At 38.4% G+C, this 17,832-nt stretch overlaps 1 protein-coding gene across 1 annotated transcript in view; it reads right to left on the bottom strand.

Annotated features, from left to right (window-relative positions):
* Window positions 1-17,832, bottom strand: part of SPTLC2 (serine palmitoyltransferase long chain base subunit 2) — a 76,410-nt gene that overhangs the window by 28,756 nt on the left and 29,822 nt on the right. The window lies entirely within an intron of this gene.

Below are 17,832 nucleotides of genomic sequence, written 5' to 3'. Positions count from 1 at the left end.
ACATCTAAATCTAAGATAAATGTTATTCATGCCACATTGTGCAAATATAACTGCAAGGATCCAACTCCAAAAAACAGCAGTAGTAGGAAAGCAAAAACTAGTAATGAGTGGTATTATCATTACCTCAGCCCAAATAAAAAAAGACTGAACTGCTTTGCAGAGTTAGTTGATGACACTTTCCTCTGCAGCAACTAAGCCTCACAAAAGATACCAGAAGAACTTGTCAAGAATAAGCTTCATCATAGTGTGCTGTGATTATGTTTTTAAAACAAATAAAAACAACAAATGGAAGAAATTTCTAAACATTAATGTGTGGCAAGAGAATCTAAAATTGCTTTCTGAAATAAAGTCTGGAGGCAGGTACCAGCCAACAGTCTGAACAAATCAGACACCATAGGAAGTCACGTGCAATATGTTTTACTTGCAAACATTTAAACCTGTATTACAGTTCTAATTCAGACATTATGAGAAGCAGAACTGCCTCTACCCTCCAAGATTCCTGCAGACATTTCTCTTTAATAATCACCATTGGCTCACATGTTTATTTTTGTCAGGGTACAAGAACTGAGCCTGAATGTATCATATCATTAAATGGTATCATAAAATTAAACTGGTTAGAAGAAGAAATAAGACTTTGGCTAGAACAGCAAGAGAAAGCAGTAGCTGCCAGGAGAAGAAATTTGCTAGCAAACTACCTAACAGCACTCTGAACTTTTACTTATGGATGTAAACTGACTGCTTGGCAAGTTTTCAGAAAAAGAACCTCCCTGAAGCTACAGCAACAAACAAGTTTAAGTACAACCAGTTCTTGAAAAAAACCCTTTAATAATCTGTACTGTTCTTACTGCTAGGTGTGAACTACACTAACAGTCTTTGGGTGGTAAAGCAAAGTAAATGGTGCCAATTACACCTGAAATACTCAAGATTTCCATCATCTTTTTTCAAACTCTCCCTCAAGAGATTAGTGGAATTTACCTTGCAGCAAGAATTAGTTCCTAAAAAATTCTATACACTACCTTGCTTTCTGAAATATTCTTTTAGAGATACATCTCAGTGACTGATTGGGGGTTAAACCATGACACCAAACACAGGGAAGTGTGTCATTTATATAAACGATTTTTATTTCTTATTTTCTACCATCTGGACATAAAGCTTTTACGTCACCCATTGCTACCAAAAAGCTGCAGCCTTGCCAGGGCCATGTAATTTATCACAACCATATGGTGTGCTGTCAATAAAGGAGAGGCCACTATCATTCCAGGGCAGAATAATTACCTTTCCTTTGAACCAAGGACAATGTTTTCAATAAAAACCCAAAGCTGTTTAATGCAACTTCCAGTCTGTCAAGACTCCCACTGTGCAGCTCCAGGATTCATTAGACTCACAGAAGTGAAGGAGACCATTTGTTAAAAACATACACAAGTGTCTCAGAAGACACTGATGACACACAATTTAAAAAAAAAACCCAAACAGTAAAGACATTTTGAATTTTCTTGAAAAGCTTTTTGCACAGATGTTTTTCATCACAAATTTTACAGCAAAAGTAGTTGTATTGCATTAAAATGCCACCTCTGTCCCAGGCCTTTTAGGTAAACTATGGAAGATATTTATTGCTCTGCTATGCACCTCTTCTGCTTTGCATTTTTGCATCTCAAAAGTTGGAGTAGCGACATTTATTCTGGGAGGAAAGGTTGTAAAGAACAGAAAATTAAAATTAATTAGAAAGCAATGCTAAAAAACAGAAAGTTGTGTCTCACACACCAAAACACTATTAAGTTGACACTCCTCTGACATCTGAAAACACATGGCAATCATACTGGAGTAATTCAGAGGACTGGACCTTGCAGGATAATTAAACAAGTCACAATACAACCAAATGGTACCTTCACTTTGAGCAAGGCAAGAAACTGGATGAATTTCTCTACATACTGAATTTCCCCTTGAGTTTCAAACCCCGCCAAATAAAAAGCAGTAATTATTTGAACACTCAAAGCATTTTCTGAGCCTACTTCCACGCCAAAAACTGACTTTCAACTTGTCCTTCTTTCAACAGTACATATTTAATGAAGTGGTTAAGAAACACATCTTTTTTTCCTAACACCAGAACACTTTGTTCACTTTGAGAAAGCAGAATAACTGTCTAGCTTGGGAAATTAAACATGAGCTAAAAGCCCAAGTGTGACCATTTCCAGGAATTACATCTAACAGAATAGAACAGAAATATTCCTGCAGTTTCAGTTCCACAGTGGTAACAAATGTATTAAAAGATGTCTTAGCTCAGTTTACTTTTGACTGACCCTCTCTCTAGCTAAGATCAAATCAATATATTCTTCTCTTCATGTAACAATTGCCTAAAGGATGCTGTTATAGATTCTATTACATTTTACATGTAATTTACAGTCTTAGAAGAAAACTACATTGAGGCAAAACATGTTAGGAAACAAAAAACACCAAACCACCACAACAACTGAACAGCATTTAAAACTTTGCAAAAATCTCAGCTGACAAATCCCTGCTCATCACCCCCAGAAGCTGCAGTAAGTAGCTGATGACTTACCATCCAGAAGACCATAACTCATTAAAAAAGGGTAGCAGATAAACCAGGATCCTTTGGTTCTCCCAAGAAGCACAGTTATGTGCATTAACAAAAAGCTTCACAGAGAAAGAGTAAGTTGTCTTCTCTGTCTGAATGAGCTATAGGGGCTCTTACCTTAGGATACCAGGGTCCAGTCTCACCAGAACTTAAAGTATCACTGGAAAATCTCTTTGTTATTCACTCTTAATAAGCACATGCAGTGGGGACATAAGACAATAGAGACAGCAACTGATAAACTTCCACAGACACACAGATACATAGCTATTTTTACTAACACTTAAAGTTGTTCTCAGATTTTAAGCATTTCTTGCATCTATGCAGTAGCCTTAGAGGATTTTGCAGGTTTTTCCAAAGCCCAGACACAGCTGTGCAGCAACTCACACTCAAAGATGCACACAAGAAAAAAGCTCAATGCCCTTTCCAAGTTGGAGGCTTTTGTTTGTTTTCCAACACATGACAACTAGTCTCACCTTGATAACAAAACATGTTTTATGTTCTTGTTTTGTACAATACTATCTCCAACTCTACCATATTACAGAGAGTATACTACAAAATCATCTTTTTTGAGATTCCTGACAGCTAGAAAGCTTTAATGTTGCCACTACTATTCAAGCAATTTTAATGAAAAAGTAGAGCAAACAGAAACCAGTCAAACCCCAATCAAACTAAAGACAACTGAAGGCATTTGTGTTTACATGAAGAAAATACATTCAGAACCACCAATATTAACTGATGCACAGTACTTGGAAAAACAAAGCCAAAGAACATAGGCAACACCACAGCACAGATGATCAGCTGCTCATTATGTCAGCACTTACACCAAAGCAGAACCAGACTGCAGCATGTTCAGAATCTTCCTCTTGATCAATCTCCTGCTCTAGTGAGTGACTGAAGAAGTGGTATCACCTTCTAATTAACACCATATTAAAATCATGTAATACAACTCTAAGGACAAACATGTCTGAACAGTTTTCATGTAGGTTTTATTATGACTCTTCCTTCTAGTTTGCAATTTAGGTTTCCTAATTAATCTGAATTTTCTAGAGCCAGGAACTGAATTAACCTATTTTATTAACTGAAACACCTTAGTTCCTCTTGACACACAGAATGAACTGATAAACTGGTATCTGCACTGAGATACAATTAAATGAAACAGGGTTACACCCCGGCAGAAAAGCCCACAACAAACAAAAAACACAAGGCACCAATGATCAATTTTGCTGAACTCTGTGTGAGCTGTAATGAAGTGAATCTCAGTACAGTTCTGGGCAATACAGATTTTTAGAGGCTCCACTGGTATGCAGCATCATGGCCTGCATACTGACTAGCATTTTTAAAAATACCAGGTATTTTCAGTATTCTGATAAAAATACAGCCAATAGAATACACCAACTATTTCAACGGATGAACTTTCAAATCTCTCTGTTTAAAATATTGCTCCACAACACACACTACTCTTTGGCACATCCAAAAGACAGGATTATTTGTAATTTAATATGGAAACATTTCAGCTGTCTTAACACCAGAATAATTCCTATCCAAGTCTGGCATTTGAGACATGCTACATATTTGTCACTGAAGTGTGGAGAAGTTTTGTGCTGTTATGTGAGGTTCATCAGTTGATACTTTGGCCATAACAGGACCTTCTCCCACACACATTTAGGTTGCTGAAGAGACCAGCTCTCTTAACCTGGAGATTTTTCATCAGACCATTTATTTGTTCTAGAAGGTACATCCAGCCCTCAGGAATTCACAGCTAAAGGGATGCAGCCTAATCTGGCTGTAATTCAACATAATGCATCTGTTTACATTTGTCAACCTTTAAGAAAGATCTGAGGGACCACTGAGCTTATAGCAGCAACCTTCGCAAGGTTTGACACTTGAGCTGCAGTGCTTTTCACCCTGATTTTAAAAATTGCCCTTTCCCCCTGAATAGATAAGAAAATGACACACAACAGGGATACGGAGTCATTACCATCTCAGACTCCCTGTGTGATAATCAGAGGAAATGATCTGCTGACCTCAAGCAGTCTTTGAAGTCTGCACAAACATTACCTAAAGAAGAGGGAAAGACTATTCAGCAGGACATACATTCCCCTAGGCCTGCCTCTCCAAAAGCTCTGCTGGACTAGTGGTTGTCTCAAAACCTGAAAACACCTGGGCTGCCAGAAAACTTGTGGTTATAGAGAATGTTCAAAGACTGCTGTGATACTGACTTCCTATATCAGTGATCTCTTTGATGAAGAATGGATCTTGTCCAAAGCAGCAACAACAAACAAAACCAAACCAAAACACTGCCTCCTGTCAGAAGGCTGTCAGAAACACACAAGCCCTGTCCACTTCAAGGAGAATTCAAGATAATTCCTCATTGACTAAGTCAATAAAATTATCCATGTTAGCATTTAAAAAAAGAACAAGAAAGCAATAGCATGTGCCTGTGTATCTAAAAATTAATATGACTGGCTGAACACAAAATTATTTCATACGTAAAGAATTGCATAGGAACAACAGTTACTTTTAGAGTCACGCTGCACTCATCTCCCCTGAAATATTTCAAGCCCTGTTGCAGTGAGAGACTAGGCTCATGAGATCCAGAAGAGTTCCCTAACTCCAACTCCACACCTACCACCGTATTTTTCACACAAAACTTTTCCAGAGGCTGAATTTCTACTGAAAGCAGTTTAAGTTCTCTCTAGAGTTATCACAGTTAAATACATTAGCCATACAGACAAAGAAAATCTACTGTGATATAAAATGAGAACAAAAGTACATCACCAGCCAACTTCACCCTGACACTAGCTGAAGGATCTGCTGAAGAATAGTAGTATTGCCTGCAAGAATTCCTCCCCTGAACCCCCATAGGGAATTCTGAAAGCAATTTCTGCAGTAACTAGGCAAACATTTGTAGTGGATTTTTTTTTAATCTATATAACACTTCCCAAAGCTTTCCCTTGGTACTAAAATTTCCAAGTTAATGAAGTTCCAAAATCCATGGTCTCAACCAGGTTATTAGGGTGCCACAGCCAGAATCAACAGGCTCCAAGCTACTAATGCCTTCTTCCTAATGGAGAAAATCCATGCATCCAGTGCATTGACAATAGCTGTTCCTGTTTGTTTATACCTTGCTCACTGTATCTGGTTCCACTGTCAAATGACTAAAATTCCCTGCATCCTAACAATTATGATTTACAGTCAATGAACTTTAAAAGCATTGGTTCAGATCAACAGGTAATTTTAAATAATGTGATTAGGGCTATCCCTCTAGAACAAAGAAATTAGGTTTGTGCTACCTGGGTATATGTATTATCTAACTGTACACATTAATCACTGTGAGGGTTTGTGGGAATGTATTAATACTAATTACACATTGGCTCATACAGATTTTGTATTATTACAAATGCAGTCATCATAACAGCATTCATAATCATTAAAAAGACGGGCATACATATCCTGTTTGACAGCTATTCTTGTGTCTTGCTGTGAAGAAAGAAAAGAAATGGGCACTCATCAGGCTTCTTGTGAACTAGTTATGGCACCTTCACTGTTAAGTCAGAACCATGAAAAATAGTTTCAATGCAACTGACCTGGCCAAGTTAATTGAATTGTTGAAAAATGCAAGCATTTAAAACCTTCTGTTTTCTTTTTATTATGATATCATGGACACCAAAAGTTAAAAAGCACATCTTTGCTCTTAAAAATCTCAAGAGAAAGCATCAGTGAAGAGGAGACAAAAAAAAAAAAAAAAAAAAAAAGAAAGGACTCAAACCTTTGTACAGTACAAATAGGCTGGCAGGCCTTTATGGCAGATTGAAGCCACAGAGAGTAAAAACATCAGGAACACATACAAACACCACATTTCTTTAGAAGCTAAGGAATGTGCAAGCTTTGACAAAGCATATTATATTAAGGATGTTTATAATCTACTTCCATGGAGACAGTTCAGTAGCTTTACAACACAGCAACCAAGAGAGTGAACTATATTTTCCATCTGTTTTGTGCCGACTGTTTTTTCACAATGGAAGTCAGTATCAAAGCTGACTGCTCCTTGGCATTTTAAAGAGCAACACAAAGGGGTAAAGAAATCTTTTCCTATGTAGTACAAGAGAAGATGGAGGATTTGAATGGCTATTAAATATATATACAAAAACGTGATGAAGACCTCTTGTTTCAAGCAGGAAGTGTTACATAAAATGTAGCAGTCACCTAGTTTCAGCTAATATTACTGTGTTCATTAATTGTAAAATATCACACAGATATAAAAAACCTTACAGAAACAGACAGATTATCACTTCCAGCTCAACATGTGCAATAAGAACAGCAAAGCAGTCCCCTTCCACATTTTAAGAGAGCTATAGTCAAAAATGGAAAGACACAGTCACCATAAAACATGAAATTAGCTTTAGGTCAAGCATGAGGAGAACAAAAAGGACAGCACTGTAACTGCTATTTCCAGAGAAAAAGAAAAATACCAGTATTGGAAGTATTCCTTCCACCTCCAAAGTTAATTTACAGTGGTAGGAAAAAAATTCTTCTGAATCTACCCCCATTAAAACAGGTAAAAACAAATAACAAAAAGCATCTATTGTACTCATATATTATTAGCACAAGTTCTGCCATTCTGCTGCTGTTAGGCTGGTGTTCACCCTATGTTATATGGCATAGCTGGGCTCTACATGCACAGACCACAGGAAACAGTGCAGAAAACTGTATTTCTTTTCCCAGAACACAAAAAAGCTGCAGCGCACACCAGCTTTTCCAAGAAAAAGCACAATGCTGAAGTTTAATAGGTGTGATCTATACAGACAACCACTTTAAAAGAAAGGCACTTGAAACACTCCACAGTAATTACTACTATAGAAAAACAAATGTGTATGGAACATATAGCCCTTGTGGCCACATGTTAGACTACCCTCAAATCTAAAGGGAAGTCATTGAACATTTATAATTAATACCCTGCGTTAGGAAAAATATTCCCAAAGTCTCTCATGTGAGCCTTCAATCCCAGTGAATACATCAAACCCAAAACTTAAGGTATTTTATGGAGACCACCACAGGGATCCCAGACCATGCCTGAGCAGCAGCAGTGTCTCCCACCATTCCACCAAATGCCATTAAAACAGAACTGTCAAAACCCTCAGATCCTACACATCTATGTCCCAGATCACAGCCTAATTTCCCTTGTTTACCAGCTATCTACCAAGCTGCCATGAAGACACTGTTGTGCAAACCCTTCGTTTCATGATGAATTGTCAAAACAACTAACTCCTAGACAAGACAAACACTTGTAGGGGGTTTCTTTTTAATCTGTGTAACACTTTCCAAAGGTTTCCCTTGGTACTAAAATTTCCAAGTTAATAAAGTACCAAAATGCATGGACTCAACCAGAATATTAGGGCGTCATATCCAGAATTAACAGGCTAAAGGATACTAATGCCTTCTTCCTAATGGAGAAAATCCCACCAGAAAAATCCACAAAACAACCACCAAAAACCCCCCAGAAAACCCAACCAACCAAAAAACCCCACACTAAAACAAAAAACACATCCCAAAACCAAACCAAAAAACAACAAAATCCACAAAAAACCCCAAATCCAACAACCAACAAAACCAACAACCAACAACCCCTCCCAAACAAAACCCACAAAACGAAGACACCAACCAAAAAAAAAAAAAAAAAACCTCAATAAACAAACTAAAAAACCCCAAAGTGGTCATGTAGCCTTCTTCTACTCCAAAGTGTTCTCACTTCTCTCAAAATATAATGAAGAAAGAAGGTATAAGTATTAAGTACTATAAAAATGAAAAGTATTAAAATCCTATAAAAATGACTGCATAAAACACAGGTTATAGCCAAAGGTATCAGGATAGAAAAGGTGAAGAGCTTGACAACCATATCCAATGCCACTGAATGACCTGTATTAACAGGAAACAGCTCCCCAAACCAAACTTGGAAAAGAATTAGCTTTGTTGCTTTCAGAAAAAAAACCAAAACAAATTTTCCCTAAAATTCTCAAATACAATTTGAGAGTCTTCATGGAAATGTAGTGAAGTGTAGTCTGTAGTCTCATGGAAAAATATTTATTTATTAACAGTACTAACATTATTTTGTCAATATATTTATCCTGCCATTAGGCATATCTCTAAGGAGTTCATAAGTAGAATCCATAGACTGTACAAGACAGCCAAGTACTCAGCTTTAGAGGAGTAATTCAGAAGCTCTTCTGACAGAGTTAATACACTACCTTCCCTATGGAACCTTTGCTAGCGGGTCATAAAAACTAGATTTTTTTTTCCTGCATTGTTTTCTGAATTTTACATCAAACAGGTATGAAAGCACAAGGTTTTACAACATCCATAGGTCTTAATCTATTCTTCTAAAACTCAAAGCCAGTTCAGCCAAATAGAGGGATTTGTATGTCACATAAATCACAGGCAATAAGGTAGACTAAGAAACAGTGCAAATTAACTGCAGATGACTAGCAACAGTCTTCTCCCTCACTCCCTGCAGCTGCATTAGCCACATACTGAAGTGCTGCTCTTAAATTCAAAATCAGATAGGGATGCTTTAAGTGCAGAAACAGTATTCAGCAATAGTCAGGTGACTGGTCACACTCCATGTCAACACCTTAAAAGCTTCTAACAGCATTGCTGCTAAAGTAGCTGGACTAATGCTCAAGTTCTAGCACTTGTCATTCACTGGAAAAGACACCAGCCAGTTATAAAGTGTCCACCTTTGGTTAGAAATAGCCAGCTTTGGTTAGAAATAATCAGCTTCATCTAGAAAGCAACAAACAGAGCTAGGGCACCCATTCTCTTGCCTGGATAGTGAGGTTTTCCCTGAGGGGGTACCACCTGAGAGATGGGATGTGCTTGACTACGGAACTTTTGGGCAAACTCCTTTGGGAGGTGGCAGCCATAAACACTGAAGTACCATCTTCTGGCCAAACTGAACAGAAGCCAGCTCTATAAAGAAATGATGTCAAGAGTGCCATAAAACAGGCTCCATGAGCTTTAGATAATAATGAGATCCTACACAGAAGCATGCTTTGACCAGTAATGGATACTGTACGCTACTATGAGTAGTATTTATCTCTGTGTTAGTCTGAAAATCCATGAAAGCAGCCCAGCAGACAGACTACCTTCTACTACGTCTCTTTGCAGAAGAATCCTTGAAGGGCTAAAGAAAGTGAACAGAATAGTCCTCAATGCCTACTTTTCATCAGTGGTACTAAATGGGACCTTATGGAATGGAGCACACTACGTTACAAAGTTTTTTCTGTCCTTCAACAAGACTTTGATATACTGCCCAATATAACATTGCTACAGATTTCACCTAACACAAGGCACAATGGAACAGACAGGATGCTGCAAGTGTCTACATGATCTTTACTACTGTGTCCTAAAATTAAGAACTTTCACTCTGAACAAGTTGGTTTGGTTTATTTGTTTGTTTTTTTTTCAACAGGAAGCTCTTGTGTGAAGTCACTGAGAAGGCTGCACCTGAATCTTTCACAGAATACATTTTCATACATCTTCCTGTGAAGACTTTGATCCATTCAATAAGAGGTCCTTTACAACATTTCAAGTTTCTCCTTTGACATCAAAGATACTTCTAGACAAGTTCAGCTTACAATAAAAACTACAACCTGCAAACTTCCCATCAAATCAGAGCTGCCCACATCTGCCTGTGTATCTGTTGTACTAGCCATACTTGTCCTTCTACTGTGTGCTCTCAGATTTACCCTAAAACTCTGTAATAATTTCAACAGCAAGAGTGTTGAGCTTTCCCATGTTAGTAAGTTGTATTTGGCAAGCAGCTTCTGGTATCCTGCCACCTGGAACTGCAGTCAGGTGGAAGAGCAGGCGTGGTGCCTGAAAAGGCCAAAACCCTGGGGACCTTGTCTCTCCTTTGACATTTACAGACTTGTTTTTCCTGAACAGCTCTGTTTTCCAAGGATCCTGGAAAGATCAAAGCTGTGCATATAAAACTCACAATTGCCTCTATGCTGCCATGTCCTGAACAAAAGGATACTTGTCAAGAATACAGCTATAATCTTAGAAAACACAAGCTCTTTCAGATTGGAGGTACTGAACATTGTGCTTCCAGCTCCTGGTATAGTTATTCTGTAAGAGTGACACATCTTGCACAAAATACTCAGTTCTAGAGGTGCTAGTTGCAGGACAAATGAGTTCTCCACTGCCCATTTAGAGCCTGAGTTTGCCAACACATTTATATGATACAACATTAAGCTGACCAGCTGGAAGGCATGCTTGAAAGTCTTAAAAAGCTTCGGAAGTATTTTACTGGCGCCTTTTTTTCCTTTTTTTTTTTTTTTTTTTCTGCAATCCCAGTGTCCATGGACAAACAGTTAAGAAATCTTAGGAGCTGCTAGCCAATATGAACTTGAGAAGCACACATACTCTGTAACACATTTCCCCCATGTAGGCAGTATTGTAACCACAACTTTTCCACTATGCAACAATTAGGCAATAACCTGAGCATTAACAGAAGCTTACTCGTGGCAGAAAGAAGCCCTATAGGTTGGTTTATCCTTGACAAGTCAATTTGTCTTGAACTAAACCCCAATACTGAAACTGAGAATCCTCTCAATCTTATTAAAAGTCATCTCAAATCTCTCCTCTGGCCATATGCTCTTAAAACACATTAATTGGCACGCACGTTTTTCAGACAGCTTCCTCCTTTTAAGATTAAATCTGTACTATCTAAGAAAGTTTATTAATCCTGAACCATTAGCAAACATCTGCACTCTAGCAGGAGCAAAAGAACACACTGCAGATTGTCAAGATTGTCTGTGTTTGGGAATTTTGTGGTAGGTCAACTGCATTGATGTGAAATGGCATGAGTTGACCTTGTGCCAAACATATTTTCCATCAGAACCCACTAAAGTAGGCATGGACAGTAGCTCAGCTGGCCTGCAAGTCCCACACAGCCTAAGACAGCCCACAGAAAGGGCTTCATTACTGACTATTGCCTGTTTCCAAAGAAGATGGAAACAATCACACTACACAGTCTTCATAGAAGTCTCTATACTGCAGACACTGCTGCAGTACTAGCATTATTTTTTCTATACAGAAAATTGGCGCAGTTGCCAGGTGTGATGATAGAATGTAGTGCTTTTGTGGTCATTCAGGTATTTTCTAAAAACTCTGCTCTAGTAAATCATGTACCACATCAGGTGATAGCACAAACTTTATTTCCCACTAACCCAGAGAAAGAGTGCACATCACCTCATGTTTGACCACTCCTGTTGAAATGCTTTACCTTAATGTTGCTGTTTTAGAAGCATTTTAGTTGTACTGTTGCTAAAATATGTACTATATATACTAGTAACTAGCTACCAGTATTTTCTCCTTTTCCTGTATGAGCAGCACACCAAGTTTCTGTAGAAACCTGGCACCTCATATGCTACTGAGAGTAAAAAGTGAGACACACATTTTAAATCAAACGTAGTACAAGAAATGAAGAGAAATTAAATTACTTCAACAGAGCAACATTTCTAGTTGTATTTCTGCCATAACAGATCAGTATTTAGTCTATGAAGACATAGGATGACAGCTCCTACCTTAAGAGAAACAGCAAGAACCAGAATGTTAAGAGAACAAAGCAGGTGTATACTTATAAAGGTTTATAAGCTCTATAAAAACACTACAATGTTGAATAAAGGCCAGAAGAAGAGGCACTGAAGAATTCTCACATTTCAACGTGCAACACAAAGGGTGCAACTCTGCTAACGTCTGTAAACACTCTTCAAAGCATCAAAGGCTGAAAGATTTCTCCTGCCCAGCCCAGGTTAAAGCAGTTTTTCTGGAAGCTTGCCATGCTCTGTGGGAGGGAGGTAGGGGTGCAGCAACAAGCTGGATTTAAAAGATCCTCAGCTGGAAGTACAAATACAGAGACTGATGTTTAAAACTGTTAGACTCCTGGAGAGAAGCAGGAAACTCTCTTTATGACCCCCAGAGTATTTGTTTTTCCAACAGTTTCCCAGCTCAGCTTGAGATTCTCAAGGGCAGCAACAAAAAAAAAAATTCACTTTGCTCAAATTAGTTTTGACTGGTCCCCAGGTTCCCAAGGTGATAATTTAACACCTCATTAACAAGTGCATTATTGGAGGAAATTCAAATGAACCGCTTTTAATGATAATTGAATGTTTTCAGTCTCAGCCTGCAGAAGGAGTATTTCCCCATTGGAGTACAACAGCAGTCACTGCTTCGATTTGTGGATTGACTGCTGGCAATGAATGACAAAGGACAGACTTCATTTATAAATATACCATAAGCTACTTAAAATTCAATTCCAGGTGCTGAAACATGGGCTACTCCTTCATTACTGCCTATGTTTGTACTTGCATATAATTCTGGTTTGTCTTTGGACAGAAAAAGGTAATGTCCAACTTCAAGAGACCTACTGATTAGGCAGGTGATTGAACTGCTGAGGTCCTATCTTCACTTGAGGGCCTGACTAACAAGGAAGTTAAAATCCTAATTGCAGTCTTTTCTCCTCCAGAATTTAAGCAGACCATCTAAGCTTGGTTTGGTGTTTGGGTTTTTTTCCCCAGCATGCTTCTCCCTGGGCATATTAAGGATATAACAATGGTTCTGAATTCTGAACAGCTCAGTTATGCTCAATTCTCTGCCAAGACAGCTGTACATCCTTATTACTTCTGATTATAATTGGTTTAACTGCCTTCTCTGATTTAACTCACTCAATATTGTTGCACATAGCAATGGCAAGAGTACAATTTTTAAATAATTTAAGGTTTTTCACTGATGAGATGGAATCAATTACTGCCTCTTCACAACTGAGGTGCTAAGACAAATACCAATTTGACTCTGTGCTGCTAATTGACAGACCAGCCTTCAAAGAGCAGTTATTTGTTTCCAATAGTTTAGCAGCAGGGATGGCCAATGCAGCTGCTACCTCCACTGAACTATGTTGGATAAAAATCCTTCATTTCTATACAGTACTCAAGACAACATTCAGTCAAAATTTAAGAGCCATCTTGGGAAAGGTCTATTCACCACTTATTCTATCCATACTATGTACTATATACTGCGATTAGGTGTGGGATATTTGCCTCCTAAAACTCACATGGAAGTCAGTCAAACTTGTTACAAATGTTCCAAGAGGGATAATTACTGTTACTGAGTTAAGGTCTGTGGAAAGAAATAGTTCACCTCTTTTACAAGCCAACAGTACTGCCAGCATTAGCTTAAACTTGAAACACACCTGGATTTAAGGCTTGCCTTCAGTTTTCAATACATAGGTGAGCAAACTAAGTTTCACCTCTGAAGGTGGTTAACCAGTCCATGGACTGGTTTCACTTTGCATATTTTGATTTGCCTGCACCTCACTTGGGTTACTTAAGATTTTCTTCCACTTGCTCCCAATGTTATCAGGGCAACAAAGGCTGGGTCCTGAACAGCTACAATGCTAAAAGAACTCCAGTTGTACAGGATGCATCACTGGCTCTTATGTAAATAACAGAAAAGAGCCAGCTGGATTCCCAGTCCGAGTGAGATTGTAGCAGCAAAAATCCAGCTTTTAACTCAAACCAAATCATTGATGCTGAAAAATTCACCAAGACAGGTCAAGTACTTAGCATCATAAATCACAACAATGTCTCATTTACCATGACAAGAACCAAGCTGTCTCATTTTCCCTACAGTCAATTTAAGTAACAGCAAGAATCAAGCGGCTCTATGCTACAGCTTTCCAAAACTCCATTCCAAGAATCGATTTGTCATCTTTGTGTATGTATACTATGACCCTGAAAAGTCTGCTTATTGTGTCTTTTTATGATCATTGTTTTAAAAGCTCCTTTATCTACAAAACTATCTGACATTCATTCATTTTGTCACTGAACAGAGCAAGAGCAACATTCACCAAACTGCTGACAAGCATCTGCAACACTTTCTCATTCAAGTTTTCAACCACAGAGAATCTGAATTGGAAAACAGTTCCAAAAGTTCGGTTTTGAAGAAAGAAGACTTCTCCATCCCTCCTGCTTACCTTGCTCTACTACATATTAAAGCCCAATGTGATGATGTACAAGATATTCATGCACATTGTCACCTGAGTTCTCTGAAGAGAGTCTATATGCTCAACATATTCAACACTCTTAAGGATGACTGTCCCTTTGAATAAAGTCTCAAAGGGATCACAGAACAAATACGTTTTGCTTAAGATTTCATGATGGTCTTCTAGCCAATTACAGTACAAGACAAGTAATGCAAAGTATCACAGGACAGAGCATTGATCTGATAATGTAGAGGAGCTGCAGTACTGGAAGCACCACTACCAAGAACCCATAAGGTGGCTCTGCCATTGCTTTAGCTGTTGGCATAGGTTTTGCAGTCTGGATGAAAAAACAGGTTATATATTCATGTGACCTGCTGTAACTGCCTCCAGGGTGATCAAACTCTGCTAGTCACTTCCATGCATACACCTTACAAACAATTAACAGATTAACTGAACAGCAATCTAGACACAAGGAAACTAGTGTAACAACTAAGGCAGCACATTCCCACGTCTTACATTCTCTGTAGAGAAGCCTTTCATAGCACCTGTATTTTGTCTGTGCTGCCTCCTACCAATATCCTATTTAGTCACTGGCAACTTGCTGGAAAAATCTGAAAGGAGACATTCACTTTTTTAGTTATGTAAAGTTTTAGTAACTACAGCACCTTGTATTTTAAGTTTAGAGTCTTCAGATGCTTCTTTAGATTTAGAAATGACCTAGACAAATAACATATTCTTGCAAAATTATATACAAAAACCTTTTCATCTTCAAAAACTACTTGGTTCCTATCATTTATTCCTCAGCTACAGACTATCTGAATCTGACACAACAATTTCCACGAACATTTGATGCCATGGAGGACAGCAGCTTTTACAAATAGCATGTGGTAAACAGGAGCAGGCAGACAGAAGCCGCAAAGGCTCTTTTCAAGAAAGCATTCTTGAAGCTATTAAAAGATTTAGCTGTGGTCCAAAACATGAGGTTGGGAGCCAGCCATCTACTGTTCTGATTCCAGCTCTAACTCCCGTGCTGTTGTAAAATCATTGCCCTATCTCAGTTTCTTTTACTGATTCATTCAGCTTGACTAACTTAGAAGCAATGAAGTTTTTGTAGTACACAGTCAATTCAGAGGTGCTTACCAGTGACCCAGTTAAACACTATTTCTCCACTTGTCTTTCACAGTTAACAACTATTACCAGCACCCATGTACTTCTTATTTATTCATAGTCAAACCAACTCCAGGCAGTGGAGGTCCTCCAGAGCCCCACTTGTAATTCCACAGAATCCAAACAGAAGTTTTTCAGCCAAAGCCCTTAAACAATGAAAAAATTTTGTCGTGCTAATCAGCTGCTTAGTTCACCCAATTGAACTTTTGCCAACTTCATCCACAGAAAATGTCTACAAAGTAATATTATCTCTAAAGCTTTAAGGCAATTTAAAAAATGCATGACTGGGAAACAGCACTCTGCAGAAAATAAACAGAAAAGCACTTTCATGCAGAAATCATCCTATGAGGTGCTTATCTTAACTCAGAGTGGACTTAGATGCTTAAAAAGCCGGTAACAGTTTCACAAGACTTGTAGCTGAAAATTCCATGAGATTTGACAGGTTTCTGGCGATCCAGCTGTTATATCCATCCCTTATGAAAAGTGCTAAAGCTTTGTAGGACAGCAGACATACAGAGACTTCTTGGAAACAAGACACCTATCAAACACCAAAACAACTCATTTTTTCGTTAGAATGCCTAGCAATTCTGGTACTTCTTTGCACCAAACTAGCACGATGTAGCTCAACATGCATTTTAAGCAACATGAGACCAAAAACAATCTTTTGAGTTTACGTTTTTGCCATATTGGCTCCTGATCTGGTTTGTCTTTCAGCTCAGATGGATCTTGCTGGCATAATGGCAGAACAGTGTGGAATGGAAGTTAATTCCATTCTCCTGGCTTGAACAAATACCACACTGTAGCCTCAGAAAGCGACAAAAATGCCTGAGTTTAAATACTGCAAACAGAAATCAGTTACACATTCCTTGCTTCCCGCTTCATTAGGCAAAACAGATACTGGAAGAAACCCAAAACAAGCAATGCCTAAGCAGACCACAGATTCTTGGCAAATCATCAGCTATAAAAACCTCCGACAATTACTTTTAAGAGTACAGCAAGACAACCTTTTGTGTGGTGTGAAGTTTGCTTAATACCTGTACTGGAGAGCAGGAAGTCAACACCTGGCTCTTGGTCCAGGTCTTTCACAAGCACCTCTCAGAAGCTCTCAAAGCCAGCACAGACACAGGTTGTGCCCAGCAGTACTTGCCTCACTGATGACATCTCTACTGAGCAACCACCAACTCCAACTGCTGGCCCTTAACTCAGATAATATAAGCAAACCAAATTAAAACTGTTATAATAGGAAAATTCTCAAGTCATTTCTCCAGTGAGCTTTTCTACTGCAAGTCATCCAACAGGCTGGTTGGTCAGAGGATACATGCTCAAAAGCCAATTCATTTCTTCAGCGTACACCACCACCTCGTGGCCAGATGCCTCAAGCTCCAGGAATTCAACATACACTGCAGTTAGAATTCAAAGAGCCTCCAAACTAAATGCCACCAGCAGATCCTTAACAAACTACATCAGCGTTCTTTGTAAGCTGCTCACAACTTTTTAATTACCTGTGAAAAGGGAAAAGTAACCTACGTGCAAACGGTACCATTTCAGTTTCAACGCAGCTTAAAGAGCTATTTACTTCATGCTGTAACTCAAGGAAGCTGCTACTCATAGACAAATGAGACACAAGAATCTGTTTTTATGACTTTGAACGCCCAGCGAGTAGTACAAATTTTCCCTTTTTTACTTCTATAATGAAACAGGAAAATTAAGACAATAAAGACAAATAAGCTGAATTTCTTCTCTAGCCCATTAGGTTCACTGATTTTGAAAAATGCCTCCAGCTCCCCAAGTAAAAAGGAATTTCAGAAACATTTCCACATTTATTTCAACTGAGATGCAAATATCAAATTATACTAGAGCTGTAAATTGAAAGCACTATCCAAGCAATAAACCAGAACACCACTGTAAAAGATACAACAGCAAAATATTCTGAAAGCAATTTAAATTGGGGCAAATAACAAAGGACAGACAATGGAAAGAAAAAGAAGGTAACTAGAATAGCTTGACAGAGAACAAAAATCAGTACAAG

The sequence above is a fragment of the Sylvia atricapilla genome, chromosome 6, assembly GCF_009819655.1.
Source record: "Sylvia atricapilla isolate bSylAtr1 chromosome 6, bSylAtr1.pri, whole genome shotgun sequence".
NCBI classification, from domain to species: domain Eukaryota; kingdom Metazoa; phylum Chordata; class Aves; order Passeriformes; family Sylviidae; genus Sylvia; species Sylvia atricapilla.
This window is presented reverse-complemented; position numbering and strand designations above follow the sequence as displayed.